The 18,682-nt window shown below is 39.4% G+C and overlaps 1 protein-coding gene across 1 annotated transcript in view; it reads right to left on the reverse strand.

The window, feature by feature from the left end:
• Positions 1–18,682, reverse strand: part of LOC122794944 — a 129,873-nt gene that overhangs the window by 103,875 nt on the left and 7,316 nt on the right. The window lies entirely within an intron of this gene.

Consider the following 18,682-nt stretch of genomic DNA (forward strand, 5'->3'; position numbering starts at 1 on the left):
ATAACTCATTACTGTCATTATTTAGTAAGTATAATTCTCTACTTTTTGTCCAAAAGTCACCACTTTTAGGAGGGATTAAGACAGACAGAGTTAAAATTTGAGTCAAAATCAGACATTTGAGAGATATGGTTTGCACTGGGTAGGTGGCATTTACAGTTACATATTAGAGCTGTTAATGTGTGCAGCATTTATAGGCAGCTAGAAACTAGAGTAATCAGGAAATTATGCAATGGCAGTGGCTCAGCAGAATAGATTCTCTACTGCTACAAAGATCAAAAGGTGATCAGTTCTACTCCCCTACTAGGGTCTTGGCTTCATGTCATAGTACTGATCTTGTATTACTGAGTGCTGTACTCTGATTTGCTGACATTTACGTGAGATATTTAACAGCTGTTTCATCTGTCTTGAGTTGGCAGTAGCTTATATGAAATTTAAAGGATGCATGGTATTTACTGAAAAGAGTAGTGGTTTATTATATACATGCACAGATGCAGTTCATAAAAAAATGTATTAATCATCCCTTTCTCTTATCCCACTCCTTCATTTCCTTTATTGCTGCTTTTTATTTTCTCACTTTCATTATATAGAACATGTAAAAATCTACCTTTCACATTTCCCATAAACAACACATCCATTTTCTTTGTGTTTTGTAATTTGCCCTAGCTTTAGTGAAGCATTTCTAGTCTCCTTACATCTCTTTTCCCTCCTAGTTGCAAATGTTGTTTATAATGCCACACTCTAAAAACAAGCCACTCAATGGGGGCGCAACATTTAGCTTTGCTGCCTCACAGTGCTTAGTTCACTGTTTTTTGGTTTTTGTTCCCCAGTTGTGTGGGAATTGGTAGCCCTTCAAAGTGACAGTAGGGAATGAGATTGTGTGTGTGTGTGTGTGTGTGTGTGTGTGTGTGTGTGTGTGTGTGTGTGTGTGTGTGTGTGTGTGTGTGTGTGAGAGAGAGAGATGGACTGCCTTCCCATTTATGGCTTCCAAGTCTTACACCTGGTCAGTGCTGGGATAATCTGTGACTTCCCCTCGATCCTGAGCAGGCCAAAACACATTTTGAAAATTTCTTCACCAAATTCATTCTTTCATCTATTCTGCAACTCATTTCAGTCTTAACTACTAGCTTCTTATACACAAGCTGACATGCAAAAATCTTAAAAATGAAAATACTAACAAAACAAACAACTGAAAACAAAACAATGGCAAGGGGCAAAAAGCACTCCGAGAAAATATTTATTAAATACTATAATGTTAGCACTTTTGTGCAGAATGATATCTGTACTTCTTCAGACTATATAAATTCTCCAATATTTCCCTATGCCATATTCAATACACACATTATCTTTTTAACTATTTTATACATAACTTTTAAGCAAGCAGTAAAGTCTGAAAGGGTTTACTTTACAGGGAAATATCAGACCATCCAGAGATGCTGCGAGGTCCTCGACACCCCTCAAAGGTGCATCCTTTCCCTGTAATGCCCATCATGCAACACATTACGGAGATGAGAAACTGGGCTACCAGTTAAAATGTTTACTATGTTTTATCATTAGTATAGACTTTTTATTTATTTTTTTAACTACCTAATATTCCTTTTGTTGAAGAAAGTATTTTATATCCAAAAATATAAGTAATGCAGGTATTTAACAAAGTCTACACACCCTTACACAAACATACACACGTGCACATGCGCGCATGCACACACACACACACACACACACACACACACACACACACACACACACACACACACACACACACACACACACACACACACACACACACACACACACACACACACACACACACACACACACACACCTGTATACACATACTTGTAAGTGCTGTGTAGTTACTTGCCTCAGTTCTGTATTTGTTCTTCATTAACCACAGATATTTAAGAGCTGTAGTAAGCAACAGGAAAGAAACTGGTTGTTCCTTGTAACTGCTGCTGCATTTGCTTCCATTATTTCTGTTTTTTTATTTTTCCCATTCACTAAACATGGCTTTTTAAGAGCTGCTGTTAACAATGGTAAAGAAGATCACTGCAAAGGTGCTCATTCTTGGCATATGGACTTCATGCCAGAATAGGTATATGTTTTTCATATGCCCAGAAAGGAGGAAGACAAACAGTGTCAATGTGTCTTGTGACTGTGAGTCGATTTGGTAGCTTCATCATCACATCATGACATGCAACTGATATCAGCCTGTTGATCTGCCCTAACCTCAACAGGCTTCAATGCAGCAGTGGTTTTCCCTGTTGACTAGGAATACAGTATATGACTGTGTAATACTACTCATACTGCAATCCCTCATAATCCATAGTGTGCATGTTAATGACATATGGATTCCTGCAGACAAATGTAAAACACCTTCATGCATTGCCAGTCAAATGAGTCGGCATGCCGGATATACTTATGGATCACATAAGCATTGGTTAGTGTGCTCTTCCTGGCATCACTCCTTAATGTTGTTGTATATCTCATGCAGTAAGGGTACTAACTTGGTTGGTCTCGATAAGAGATATATGGCATCGGGCTACCCCAAAAACCTGTGTTCACCCCTCCTAATATGTCTCCTTCTGTCTAACTATCACCATGTAGAGATGTCAGGAATGATTCTTCCTTAGTCAGTGCTGAACTGAATTCTCCTTTCTACCACTGCATTGCATTCCCCCTGTAGCGCTTGTAGTATCATATCATTCAAATGTTTCATACAGTGATCTGTAGTCCTCCCACCCACAGCATTGACATAGAGCACTACTGTGTCCCACATACTGTCTCACAAACGCTAGTGAACACCCTCTCTCCAGATCATCCATTTGTACAGAGTGCTTGTCAGGAGACCTTATTCTGTTTGGCTGAACATGTCCAACTACCTTGGGGGCAGTGAAGGTCATGTGCAGGTGCACAGTGGTATCAATCCCACAGTAACAACCTGTCAGCTCCTTAGAACATTACTATATTACACAGGGATGGGCACACTGTGGGGGGGGCATATATGTGCTTGACAGAGGGGTCTCCCATTGTGTAGCATGGCCTCTGCAGATAGGAGTGGAATTGTTTAGGAATATGACTGAAAGCCAGGGTACCTTTTTGGCTAGGCTTGTATAGGCCCTAGGGCCAATAGCCTAGTACCTACCTATGAACCTATGTACTTGAAAATGATCAATTACGTTCAATATTGTATGGGGAAATCCCTGAGACAGTGTGTGTGTGTGTGTGTGTGTGTGTGTGTGTGTGTGTGTGTGTGTGTGTGTGTGTGTGTGTGTGCTCGCATGCACACAAGTGTGTGTTAGTACATGGGTGGCATGTGGGTCCAGGGTATGATGTCAAGTGTAAAATGTGTGGATGTTCCCTGCAGTAATACCTGTAGAACAGTGCACAGTATGGGGAAGTCCACAGTTTTCTACTGGTGTTCTTTGCAGGCAGCAATTCAGAAACTGTAAATATATCATCCCAGTGTTATGCTTAACATTGCCTACTTCCAAGAAGGAACACACAGGATGTCGTAGTAGTGCAACATAGCCTGGAGCATACTGGATGTAGAGCAAGGTGGCAGTCCTGTTTCAGTGGATGACATCCCGAATTCAGAAAAAAAAGGCAGAGAGAGGGAGAGAGAGAGAGACTGTGTCAGCCTGGGCATGTATGTGTGTGCTGTTTTGGGCTACTCCCTTGTAACACTCCAAAATAAAATAACATTTAAGAACAATATTCATTCCTTCCCAGTCAAAAGTCATGTTGAAAGTTTCATGGTCTGAAAGCATAGTTCAGGAAGCTTGTTAACAATAGAGACCTTGCAGCAAATCAATCAGACCTCTCATCTGTCCAGACTTTCACAGAATGTCCTCATTTTTGCTTCTTAGTTTTAGTCTGTTCCTCATAAAATGTGTGGTTTTCTGGATTAATGTGGCAAATCAGTGAGGACTGAAGTCATTAAATAATGACAGGCATTTGAGCACTGATCTTCACATCCTTCAGAAAATGCAGGCTAACACAATACCTTTTACTCTAGTAAAATTCTAAGCTTATGAGAGCAATATTGAAAATTTGTCCCTATTTCTGGGGCTTTGGCCCCCCATTATTTTTGGCTTTGTATATATTTTTTGCTAAGTGGTATGCCAGGTAATTCAAATCATGCATTCTGTGAAGAGCATTCATTAATTTAGCTACATTTTATTTTATTGACTAGAATAATATGCCACATTCCTATGGTTTACTTCTTCAGAAAAGCCAGAATCTTACTGAATAAATGAGAGTTGCTCAGGATCATCTTTTATTTAATTTATTTGCTAACCACATCCATACCTTTGGGCTTTGTTAACCAGGTAAGTAAACTAATCTTTCTTGGCCACTGAACGGCTACAAGGGAAAATGCAATGCACATAGTCAGTTTGGAGTTGCCAGCCAAGCTGTAAATTTTTTTTTCAGAGGAGGGAAGGAAACCAGAGTACCTGAAGAAACCCCACACCGACATAAAGGGGACATGTGGACCACACTAGCAGTACTGAGCCAATATGCTGTCGACACATTCTATATGTAGAATTCAAAGGCAGGTGTACAGGCTTCCAGCTTATATCATTATTTTTCAGTGATTTAAGATTCTTTAATCTGTAATATAAGAAAAGGTTGTGATAACTGCGCAGTAATGAATTAAGAAAAAATACATGTAGTTACTTTTATGTTTGAATTGAATTCATGCCATGAGAAAGTAACCATTTTCTCTTGTACCAAAAATTTAATTTTTGATAGAAGTATGAGCTGTACCTACAGCCGTAAACAAAGTTATATGTGGTGAAGGCAGGATACAGTGCATTCAAGAAAGCAAATCATGGCAAATCTTTATTCACGGAAGCTCCAAGCCTTTCTCACCAGCATATTGATTTTGAAGATAGAGAAATCTTTGTTTTGAGATAAGACTTGGCTTTTGGTGTCATACACACAAGCAAGGCCCGTTGTGCAAACAAAGTGAGGGAGTCACACAAAGATGAAATCAGTACACTGTGTCTATTACATAGTCAGTGTACAAGTTTGAAAAATGTAAGGCACACACACATACATATATATATGTGTGTGTGGTGCTGCGGTAGCATTGTCGCCTCACAGTAAGATGCTGTCCTGTTCAATTCTCAGCTAGAGCGTCTTCTGTGTGGAGACATGCGTGAATGGGCGTACCTTCATTGAAGGTTGTGCATCAGAGCTGGCAACTCGGCACGTAAAAATCTACTGCCAATCATTAGCAGACCGGAGTTCCGCTGTGGCGACCCCTAACTGGGAAAAGCCAAAAGACACAGCAACATATATATATATATACACACACACACATATGATAAACACGTGTCTATATACTACAAATGGCAGGCAACATTCGTACACTCTAAATGTCCTCAGCTATTGACGGATATACCCCTAAAGGAGGATGCAGTTAAAGTCATCAGTTCAGTGACACAAACCCATTCACCTGTTTTTATCAGAAGGCTGAAATGCTAAGCTGTTGCTAAAATGATGTAACTCAGGAGAGATAACTATACAATTGAAAACTAGCAGGTTAGGCTTGGAGGGGAGAATAGGCTTGAGTACCCAATGGTCAGCTGGTCTAAGTCAAAGGGACAGCATGTTTTTTTAACAGTTCACTGCCCTGTAGCAGGGGCTACAAAGCAGGAAGTGCTAATTTGTAGTATAAAAGGGAAAATAAGCTTCCTGTACAAGGGATGACCATTCTAAACCGTTCAAAGCTTCATTAATTTAAAAGCTTCTCTTCAGCCCTATAGTGTAGAAAGCCAGAATGATCGACAGTGAAATACTACAGGGGTTAAGGGTCAGACTCGCATATAGATGCCAGGATTCCCTTGAAACAGTCTTGGTTAAGTTGGGTTTCCTGCTATTCTGTATCCTACCGAGTGACTCATGTACAACATTACTGTGTTTAATGCTGCAGTAATGAATTAATAAGAAAGAGGGCGCAGATTACACCAAGCTAGTTATCCAGGTGGTACTGCAGGTATGTGCCCCTTGGATAGTCTGCTTTGTGATGAGTTTGGAGAAGTCATGGAGAAGGATTTTCTTTACAACTTTGGGCAGCATGATGCCAGGGAATCTTCTTAGGCTAGGCTTATATAGGCTTCAGGGCCGTTAGCCTAGTACACACCTATGAACCAATATCTTCCTTCCTGTTTGTCAGCTGAACGTTCTTCATAGTTTGTGGGTATACTGAGTGACCGAACTGTTTGCACATAGTCTGTAGAATTATGTACACCGTGATTTCCACAACTGAGAGACAGAGTTCATGTGTTCAGTCAGATTCATGAATATTGAGTAGTTCAGGGTAGAATAGAAGTGTCTAAAAGCTTTCAGTACAGCTTTCAAGCCTCACTGTCCTGTGGGTATTTGACAGATAACTGGAAGGGAAAGTGGTGCATTTTGGGCTGGTCACTGGGCAGAGTGAGAAATCCATGTTGCTGTTGTGAATGTGAATATCTTGTGCAGTCATGTGATGGGCAGCAACCCCACCAAAAGTTCTTTTTGCACTAGTAGTGATTACTACAGCAAATCTGTCAGAAATGAGATCTGAATTGGGGTGACTTCAAATTTTGAAGAAAGGAAGGCTACATGTTCTACATCCATTTTTATAATTTTAATGATGACTGCACATACCTTTCAACCGTCCAAGAGAAATTATATTTTGGCTGAAGATTTTCCTGTTGGTGCTTGTACATACGAGGAAATGTTACTGAATGGTTGTTTCCAGGAAATCTTTCATTCTGGTGCCTGTGCATACATTATATTGAAGGGCTCACTTGGGTGAATGCTTCATTTTGGTGGTTGTAAATACTAGGAAATGTTACACGCGTTTTGTTTGGGTAAGCATTTAATTTTGGTGATTGTGTATTCCTCAACATTCTACTGAAGGGGTTGCTTGGGTGAAGTGTTCATGCTGGTGGTAGTACATACTAGGAAATGTTACTGAAGGCTTGTTTGGTGAAACGTTGTATTTAGGTGCATGTATACCTGGACATACTCATGAAGGTGTTGCTTGGGGAAATAATTCACTGTGTATCAGGGAAGTGCTTGTGCATACATGATCTGACTGCTGAAGTGACTGCTGGGCAAAATAGTTTATTGTGCCATTTTGGTGCTTGTGCATACACAATGCAATCAACTGGATTTGTTACTAGGGAAACATAGAAATTAAGTATGAAAATTACACATGGTTACATTACTTAGAATACAGCACAGAAATGTAATTATAGTGTAATATGCCAGCACATAAGACATCAGATACACCATTAATAATTAATAGTATAATGCAAAATAAGCAGACGAGAAATCACTTCTGCTTGTATTATTCTATTTGTGATTAGTAGTTGCATGAGTGAGATAAAGGTTATCACTTGTTGACTACTGCCAGTATGGTGCTACCATATTTTTTGTGCATTTTTCTTGGCTTTGTCAGTCATGTGTGGAATTTAGGTGGGAGGAAGGGCTCAGTAATATGCAAGTGTTATACTATTTTATTGAATTAATCAGGTGTTCTCTTTACTGATAATGAGTCTGTGTTACACAACAGCTGCACAAGGTAATATAATGAATGCCTAGTCAACAGGTTATATGCAGCAATTATCACCTTTGTCTGAGCATGCATAACTTTGCAGTACTGAAAGGAAGGTCATTATCACATTAGCAATAAGTGCAATTACAGTATAGCAGTAAGTTATTATCACTTTTCTGGTAAAAGTCTCAGCTGCTGTCACTGTTACTCACATAAGTAGAAGTTGTTATCACTTTGATGAATACACAGGCCAGATTGCGTTTTTTCTCTGCTTGTAGTCATTGCAAGCCACCCCCTCCATTCTTCATCAACTAGCTATCCTCCAAAACCCCTGATGTTTTTTCCTGTCTATATATATATATATATATATATATATACATATATATCTGTGCATATATGTGTGTATATCGATAAATATGTATGTACATAATGTACTTGCACATATATACATATACACATGAATATCAGTATGGCAGTGGCCTCTCTTTGGAGATAGGGTGATGCATCTGCATACATTGTCTGTAGTTCATTTAGAGGGGATTTACATGTGTCCTTTCTGGGCATACATTGTCTGTAGTTCATTTAGAGGGGATTTACATGTGCCCTTTCTGTTCCCCCTTGTCAGGTACTGGCCAAGCCCTTATGCACCAAGGCCAGAAAGGTTCCTCTTCAGAGATTTGTGCCAACTGCTCTTGTGTTGGTGGGTGCATCACGGGGGGGATACCCAGCCATCCATGGATCTTGTGATCGACCTGGATTGCAGATGGGAACTTGGAGACTCTTCAGTTCAGTCCCATAGTGCTGCTGTCCTAGGTAAGCATGGCCACAGGGGTGCCACTGTGATGCAGTGTTTCCCTCCGGAAAAGGACACGTGCAAAAAGACAAAGCCTGGGGCAGTCTTAGTCTTTACATGTTGTCCTGGTTGAGCTCTCCACTCAGTCTCCCTCCCTTCAGGTGTAGTAAATGTATGTAGGTCAGGGCAAGACCCTTTACATTAGCTCCCCCTTTTGAGTCAAGGCAGAGGTAAGGCAGAATGCTGGCACTGCATGCAATCAGGAGTCATTGCTGCTACCAGCAGTCTGAGTGGGTAGCCAGCACAGGTATGGGACACTTCAGACATCCATGGACTAAAGTCATGTGCCTGTCCTAGGCATATTAGTGGAGTGGCGGTCCTTACCCTGCTTTTTATCTTTATATGTGCCCTTTCTGTGCCCCCTTGTCAGTTGTTGTGTGTAATTTTGTGTTTTCACGGGTGGTAGGTATGTACCTCTGCAGCGTCATCACCACTTATGTACCTTATGAAAAGAATAATGCCCCTGTGGATAGGAGTGAAGATTTGGATGGTCTAACCAGGTAATGCATTATGATATACATATATATGTACTTTTCCAATAGATCTGCCAAATATCAGTAGTAATCTGTTTGCATTTTCTTTCCTGTGCAGGTTCATCCACATTCTGACACTGACATGGCTCCACAAGCAGGAGAACGACAAGTGAGAGTGTGGGTATGTGGCCATTCCTACATTCACTGGGCTGCCAGCCATGCCTCCATAACTGAAAACCAGTACAACCTGAGCTTTCCCACATCCAGTCTGAAGGTATACTGGATTGCAAGAAGAGGTATGCATTGGAGCAGAGTACTGCAGTTGTTGGAAGAGAAGTGTTCCATCTACCCTGAGCTGCACATTGGAGGGAATGATGTCATCAGTCAACTACTTGGAAAGCTACGGTTTCAAATCAGAGCAATTTTTGAACACCTGCAGTCGTGGTGGCCATGTTGTCATTTTGTGTGGTCTGACATAATTCCTCGACAGATGTGGAAAACAGCAAACTGTCAACGGGCAGTGCACAAGGCCAGACGTTTACAGAATGGGTTTGTGCATTGCTTGATACACAGGGTTGGTGGACATACAATCTGTCATATATGCAGCTTGTGAGAAGAATGGAAAACACTCATGACCAAGTAGGGACCAGTATGGTAAGTAAAACTCTATTATGAAATGTGTTGTGTAAAATATATTTTTATGAGTTTGGCAGATCTGTGGTAAGGAGCTGGTGAAGATGCTGAGAAAGAACAACTGTTTCAAGAGAGTGCTAACACGTACAATCAAATATGTACTGTATGTGTATATGTATGGTATTGATAGTTCCAACATGGTAAAAGAATTGTGCCTGTATGTTGTACACATTGTGCAGATGTCAAGATATCAATGTTTGTTTCGGACTTAGGTTATGGAAATTATGATTTTTTTTTCATATTTTGGTAAATAACTTTACAAGGGAGCATTTGAATGTGCCAAGTAATACCTCATTTTGAAGACAGTATTGCTGGTTCCAACATGGTAAAAGAATTATGCCTGTATGTTGTACACATGCAGATATCAAAGTTTGTTTCGGACTTAGGTTATGGAAATTATGACTTTTTTTTCATATTTTGGTAAATAACTTTGCAAGGGAGCATCTGAATGTGCCAAGTAATACCTCATTTTGAAGACAATATTGCTGGTTCCAACATGGTAAAAGAATTGTGCCACTGTGTTGTTCACATGTGCAGATATCAAAGTTTGTTTCGGACTTAGGTTATGGGAATTATGTTTTTTTCATATTTTGGTAAATAACTTTGCAAGGGAGCATGTCAGTGTCCCAAGTAATACCCCATTTTGAAGACAGTGTTACTCCTTACAACATGGTAAAATAACTGTGTCTGTACACTGTACACATTTACAGATATCACAGTTTGTTTAGTCTTGTACAATTATGAAAATTCTACATTTACAATACTTCTCATTATTATGCCCATATCTTTGCAAGGGAGCATGGTAATCACACAAGTGATGCATGCACTATCAACATTTACACTGTTGGAAAGGTCAGTGTCTACTGAACAACTTTCATGTTTACATTTTTAGTCTAGCTCTTATAGTTAATGAACATTTGTTTTCTGTATGGTATGACAAATGGATTTTCTGAAAATGAGCCTGACTCAGGCTGCACTGTTGTTCCTATGGTGGAATTAAGCAGGCAGCTTTTTCTGAGCTGCTCCAGAGTGAATGAGTTAAGCTTCTCAAACGAGCCTGACACTCATTTTTCTTTTCTGCATATTTTGGCATTGAAAATGTTGGATTGCAGACATCACCAATAAGTGTTAATTTGAAGCATATGTATGTTAATGAGGATAGCTTTTACCTTTGTCCATGAATCCCTATGTTTGCAAAGGCATACCATTGACATAAAATTTAAATATAATGTGAAGCATGCCCACTCATACATGTAAGATGTATTTGTATGCCTGCCATGCAACTAGAAAGTCCTAGGATGAGTTGCATGTGATTTAAAGTATCACGTAAGACATGAATCAAAGGTTGCCATCTTATTTTGCCTTGCGGTCATAGAAATGGCTGCTGGTGTTAGTGTCCCGCGAAGCGTTTCTAAGCGGTGTGAGAAGGAGTGAAATTATGACCTGCATCCCTCATAGGCAGCTAAGGGAAAAGCTGTTGGGACAACACACAGGTCCTTTCAGGAGGATGGATACCTGGTATAGGCTGGAAGACCTGCTGACTATTATGACCCATGTTCCACATCCAGATGTGCAGTGCAAACACAGGTACAATGACCTGAATTGTCATAAGCCTGAAGGTCCCTTGAGATGGGAATCAAGGATGAGATAATGATCCTCTGAATGAGAGAGTAAGTATTTACCACAACTACTTTACAGTACTGCTTTTAATAAACATTTTACCTATTTGTTATGTGTCTAGCCATAATAATGATCTTTTATTTACTCTGTCAAATCCTAGGATATCCCAGGTTAGTTGCAGTGGTTGTTTGTATGTTGTGTGCGCTGTAGGTGGCAGCTGTTTTGTTGTAATACTGTCTTGTTTTATGGAGCAAAGCAAGGGCTGTGACTCTTGAGTATTGTGACCACCATTTTATGTTTCCACTTTATTGTACCTGTCAGACTGCCATGGCTTCAGCATCATTGCATATAACTATGGCAGTGTAGCTGCTTCAATGTACCTAACAGCTGTATTGTAGCTGCTTTGCTCCTTTGTACACACCAGGGTTGTATAGATTGCCCTCCTAAACCACGGGCACCTGACTTCTTGCTGCTCTGTACATGCACATGCTGCAATAGTTCTGTGTTGGGCTGTGAGAATCGTTGCAGACTGGTGCATGTATGTAGATCTGCAGTTTGCACTGTCATCATCCCCTCACTTACACCTGCATGTGATTTGTGATTGCCTGCATATTCCTTTTGTCTTTCAGCACAGACAGAATTTAAAGGAAATGCTGCCACCTGCCACAGGAAACAGTAGAAATAAGAGGCACAGTGGGGTTAATTGTATCCTATGTCCTCTCCTTTACTGTATGATCCTTAACATCTCTGGGCCCTCATCACTAGAGTGTTGTTTCCAATTTTGTTGCTCTTCTGCAAGTCATTATAGTCCACCAGAGCTGCAGGTGCATCAGCCACTGCCTGCTACTGCCCTGGCCAAGGTGCATCTGAGACTGGTGAGCAGGGTGGGAGTGCCTCATCTAAGTATATTCCCAGCCTGTCTCATACAGATAGTCCATTCCAATAGCCACTTTCATTCAGCCAGAGCTGGAGCTTGTGGCAGAGGTGGCTATTGACTGTGCAGTGACCCACTGGCTCACCAAGAAGCAAACCATTCTGCATCAGCTACCAGCCTCACTGTATTGGATGGGTGATGCCATCAAGCCATGAGTGGTGGAAGAAGCCTATTGCACCAGCAATTAAGACCCAGAACCACCACCTACTTGATCCCAGTAAATTCTTCCTGGTCCTATAAAATAGCTGGCAGGCTACTTATTCCACATCCTATCCTCAACCTTTTGTCAAATGTTTCATTGTCTGTTTACATGCCTCCCATGTTCTGCCCCCCCCCCCCGTGTGACCACTTCTGTTACTGCTTGCCTAAGATCTATGGGTCTATGTGTGCCTTCAGTAGCTGCTCTGTCCCTACATTCCTCCATCTTTGTTCCTTTCACCCCTCCCCTGTTCCCTCTCTCTCTCTCTCTCTCTCTCTCTCTCTCTCTCTCTCTCAGGTGCATCTGCAGTTTAACTCCTACTGATGTCTCTAGGCGTCAACTATTGCTTATTCATATTTGCATCAACAATTCCAAAACCATGCTAAGGTTTTAAAATATTTCATCTTAAAGCTCATACAATGGCAAACTGAATTGCATTAATATTTGACCTCTGTCTAGTACAGGTTAATACATATTAACTGCTGTTTTTTTACTATATGAATTTATATAGATATAATTTTCACATTTTTCTAAATATCTCAACAACCAAGTAACATATAACTCTTTAGCCTCGTATGAAAGCTCTCAGCTAGATGAATAAAATACCACCGTCAGTATGTGTGTAACTTGAGTGGTTGCTGAGATATCATACAATGTTTACAATATATTACAAATGCAATAGTTACTGTGTTTACTGCGACTTATAAAATTCAGTTTAAGACCTAGAACTTAAAGAACACTACTACTGTAAAAACAGTTTGTACTGAAGAGTTTTCCACACCAAAGACAAAAAACAACAAACATAATCCACAAAATCATCACCAGAAGCTATATTCATTGCATGTATTCATATTACATAAAACTTTATTAAACTAAGGATTTTTACTACCTAAAAGGGTACTTAACATACATTACTCATCTAATTATTTGTTTTAAACATATACTTAATATATATGTGTGTGTATTAGTGGGATGAGTGAGAGAAGTTGGTAATTTATTGTAAATGAATTGGGTGCAGTTAATAAGGTGATTAACTAATTAATTAATTGTTTTGATGGGAGTGTTTTTATACTGTGTAATTTGTGGTAAAGTTTTGTCTGAAGAAGTCCGGTGAAGCTACCGGACGAAAAGTGCTTCACATGACAGTTTCTTAAAATAAAGTATCTTAGTATTCGTAGTATTTTAAGCTTCTGGTGATGATTTTGTGGATTACGTTTGTACCGAAGAGTTTGCCGTTTATACGTCTTTCATAACCCCTATGGTTACAGAGATATGAACATTTGTTTGAAATGTAAGGACATAATGTGAGGCTGTCAAAAGGATTAGGCTCCTCCCATTGGAAGTTACACTGCAAACTTCCTGAGCTCTATTGGAGTGAATGTTATATAAAATAAATATCCTACATGTCCCCCGGTCTTGCTTTACCTTACAATATTTCTGCTGTGTGTTCCTCTGCTTGCTATACTTCTTATCTTGCTCTTCTATGCTTCTTTTTTTCCACCACTTTCAATGAACTAATAAAGTACCCCGCTTTCTTGGCTCCCATTTATAGATCTTTTGTAACTCATGTGACACTGCCAGCCCAGCTATCTGGAATTTTGTAAACAATTCTATGTTATTTGTGAATATTGCTATGATTTATACAGAACTGTATGTTATGTATTGAACTTCAAGAATGTAACCACAGTGTACCCTATTGGAAAAGAATAGAAATGTATATTTTAATAGTAGACATTGGAACATACAGAGTTAACTTGCAAGGCTTCAAGAAAATAGGTTGGAATCAGAATGTTTTACGATTGTGTTATCTCAGTCTCAGTTTCAGTGAAGGAGACAGGATGTCTACAGCTAGAAGTTTCTTTCTATTGTCTTGAAATAGAAATAATTACTAGGTTTAAAATGTAAAGTGTTTTTATTGCTCTGTGAATTCCAAGCACCTGCACGTCTGAGAGATAAGTATTTGTAACACAGAGATGTTAGTATCTGGTTAGCCTGAGAACTGAAGGCAGGCAACAAAAAGAGTGATGTCATCCTGGCTAACTCAGCAGTAATATGTGATATTAATTTAAGAACTCATAGGGAGAGTGGGCATTTTGTATCTTGCCTTTGACCTGGAAACATCCATCATCGCCATGATCTGCAGTTGCCTTTCTCTGCAAGTCTAGGGTACAGTAATTTCTCTTAGATATAGATAGGAATATAGTAAAGATTAGTTTAGATGTTTTCTGCATTTATTTCAGACTGTCCTGCAATGTTGTTTTAAAATATTTCCTGTGATTCTGAACTCTGTAGTTACTGTGTTGTTTGAGTATTGTGTTCTTTTATTATTTATTATTAAATATATTTAAACCTTTTAATTGTAGCTGTTTTTTAGATATATTTAAGCTCTTAAAGTACTTGCATATGTATTTGGTGACACTGTATAGGCCACTCCAATAACCTTAGTCTTAGTCACACTTACCATTTGGATAATAGTAACATTACACAGTAGGATTGGACACCATTTGGTATGGGCCTTATAGTAGCTGATAAGTAAGAGTGGCTGGTGGCAGCTGGTACTACCTTATAGTCTGGAAAGAAGAGGGCATAGCTGGTAAACCTGTGCCAGCCTTTCCCAGGTGTGTGTGTGTTTGTATATCAATCAAATCTCAAAGTGTGCATGTGTCCGCTACTTGGGCAGGGATAAGAAGCACTGGTTGGACAGACAGAGTGCTGGAGGTCTTAGCTTGGCCACTGGGCTGAGATCTTATCCCTATAGCTGTGCCAGAGGGGAGTCTTATTGGGGATCTGGAGAAAGAGGGAGAAACCAGCCCCAGACTGACTGTGATCTCTGTGTGCTGTTAAGGGAAATTGTACTTTACTGTGTGTGTACTTGTCATCTTACCAGTTGTGTACGTCCCTCACTGATGCTAGTGGTGAGTATTGAGGTTCCTTGATTACTGGGCCAGTGCAGGGGTGTCACATCTCATACAACTTTTTTACCTCAAGGCAATAAAGTGGCAGCCTGCAACAACAGGTGATACCTTGCTCTACCAGCTGTGTATCACATATGTGTTCTCACAAGCTTCATGCAATGTGGCAAAAAACACAACCCTGTCCTTCTTATACTCACAGATATTTGATTTGGAGGTTCTCCTCTGCCTTGCATATTTCACTAGCTATGTATATCTGTTTAAGACAGGTGTGTATTCTGCCTATATGTCTCTAGCTCTGTGCAATAATTCAGTGCTGTTCAGTGAATCTCAGCCAAAGTCTGACTTCCTTGGACGTGTGTTCAGAAAATACATTTGGAATAGATTTTTTATTGACAGTCACTTCAAAGGAACATTGTTATGCAACAAGAATTCCCAGCAGATTTTGATAAATTCTGTGAGTATTAAAGCTGTAGGGGTTGCAATTATCAGCCAGGATGGTAACTTTTCATTAATTATGGTAAACTGGCAATGCAGTTCTTTTTCTTCTAGAATTTATTTATGCTCCATTAGTTCATTTGCATCCATACAAGCATACAGTCCTTCAAAGTTACTGATATAAATTTATGTGGTGGCCATCTATTTGGACAAGTTTATCAAGATTCCTATGGAGTATTGACAATGTTATATAAAAGTACCTTATTCTGTTTCAGCAATAATATGAACAGAATGTTAATGAGTATGCATTACAAAGGTATATTTTCTTACTAGGCAGTCGCAACTAAGTAGAAAAAATGACAATTCATATGTGCACATCAACAAATAATAAGGGCGAAATAGAGAGTGATATGAAAAGGCAATACTTCTTAAATATCTTAGATTATTTTCATGACTTAAGAATAGCCAAAATGGTTTGATGATTTGTGTGTTTCATAAAAAATGCCTATTGAATTAAAAAAAAACATTGAGCTATGGAGTAGGGAGACATACCACATGATTATACATCCCTTTCCCCCTGCAAAACATTTTTTTTTTATTTTTTTTGTTATATATTATTTATTTGTCCTTTGATAACCGGTAAACACAAACTGAGCCAATGGCCCATTTTCAGTGGAGGCCCAGGGAGAAAAGCTCCATAACAAATTCAGAAATATCTAATCATTAGTTGAATAACTACATGGAGGGGGAGAAAGTCTAGCAACAGATTAAATATTTTACAATGAGTTGGGAAGAAAGGCTCCACAACACCACACATACAACATTTTAAGTAGCTAATAATACAAAGGGAGACCATCCCCACAACAGATATAAACATTGAAATGCATTTACAGAAATATTAATAATACACTATGCACTGCAAGTAGCAAGGCACAATGCAAAAGTGGATAACCTATGTCAAGCAAACTAATGCATACTTATTCAAAATAATGTTTGGAGTTGAAAATCAGTACAGTATTCTGCTGCCATGAGCAGGAGAGAAAATAAAGTACATGGAGAGAGTATTATTATTATTATTATTACATAGATGAGAATTTTATGAAAGGACATGAGAAAAAAATAAATAGTAGCAAGCGTTATCAGACGAGGAAGAAGAGCATACGCTATTAATTTGGTATCAATAAAGTGAAACTTTTGTTTAATGTTAGGCCATTGCTACCTGATTTGATAATGGAGGTGTCAGTGAATTTAGAGTGAGAAAGGTATGATTATAAGGAGTAGGTGGTCATACATCTGTTTTAAGGATTGTGCATGTACAGTTCTAGGTGTCAGATAAATATTTTTTTGATTGGTCTTGAAATTAGAAAGGTTGCTAAAATTGTCTTTTTTTTCCAATTGCATATTTTAACATATGTTTGTCTCTATTAATGTAGGTTCATTGTTTAGTTATGGGGGAATTAAATAAAGCTAACATGGTAATATTTTCTGTGTGAGCATTGTGGAGTGATGCAAACACTGGCATAGCAAGTTTTAGATTCAGTAAACTCTGTGTAGCTACATGCAATCATACATATTCATGTGCAACGACGGAAACTTTCGTGGAATACAAATTTCCATACAAGTAGCTGAAATTTATGCTAATGAAGTGAAACAACATGGTGGAGTTTTCCAACAACCTTAAACACAACCGTGTAGACTCTGTGTCCGTGTTGGTAGTGTACGTAGAAATTTTCCATGTACAGGAGTGACATATACACTGTGGATGTCCAAAAGCATCAGGGAGGGTGTCAGATTAGTATGCATTTAAAATTATTTTTACCACACATTTGCACAGTGTGCCGCTTGCTGCAAAAGCTATTAAATATGAGTAATATAAACAACATAGAAAACCATGTAGATTCCAGGCTGGCAGCATGGTTATTATGCAAATGAGTGCAAAATCAGTGGATTTGTTGAATCACAAAAAGCAGGAACTGTGTAGGAATGTTCACTTTGTGTAATTAGCATTTTCTGTATGTTTCATTACAACAGGGATAAAAATATAACATTTTTACATTACTTCTTAGTTATGCACTGCTGTGCTCTGCGATTGTGCACACAGTGCACTCCAGCTCAATGAAGCAGGATCTTTAAATCATGATAATTATATCCTAAGCAGGTGAATTCCATCTTAATTAGCCAATCTTACATGGGGGGCCTACTCAAGAAATGTATAAGGTATGCATACAGCCTACATTCTGATTTTCCCTCAATATTTCAACACTATTGGAGTGTAGACTTGGAAATTTTAACTGAAATAATGCTCAGGGCTGATGCAGCTATTCTACATCTGCATGTGCTAGGGGCTGAAGTAAATGATGCTGGTGCTGTTGACAATAGGCCTAGGCCAAGAAGAAGAAGAAGATTGTTCAGGCCCAGGGTAACCTTCCTGGTACTACATGAGCTGCAGATTATAGAGTGCCACAGGTTGGACAGGGACATGCTACAATAACTCTGTGAGCTCTGCTAGCCTCTACCAACAGCCAAAGCCAACTGAGGGGAAGTCATCACAGTGGAAACTAAGGTATGTGTAGCCCTTAGGATATTAACTACTTTTCAAATACCAACTGGGACATGGTGGGAGTGTCATAGGCATCAGCATCCAGGATATGCCAGCAGTTCCTGGATGCTATGCTTCTACATGGCAGTGAGCACATATCACTTCCCCTTACCCCTGAGAAGAATATGCAACATTTCTGTCATGTAGTGCACTACCCTGATGTACTGGGTGCCATAGACTGCACTCATATACACATCAAGGCACCACCTGTTGAGCAGGGTAGAATCTATATTAACTGCAAGTGGTATGACTCCATCAGCTGCCAAGTCATGTGCAATGCCCAGGGGATTGTCTTAAATGTGTGTGCTAGCAATCCTGGCAATTATCATGACTCGCATATCTGGCACACATCACAGCTATACCAGATGTTTGCTATGGGGAACATCCCACAGGGCCATTTACTAGGACATGC

The sequence above is a fragment of the Protopterus annectens genome, chromosome 2.part1 (genome assembly GCF_019279795.1).
Source record: "Protopterus annectens isolate FY-2018-M chromosome 2.part1, PAN1.0, whole genome shotgun sequence".
In the NCBI taxonomy this organism is placed as follows: Eukaryota; Metazoa; Chordata; order Ceratodontiformes; family Protopteridae; genus Protopterus; species Protopterus annectens.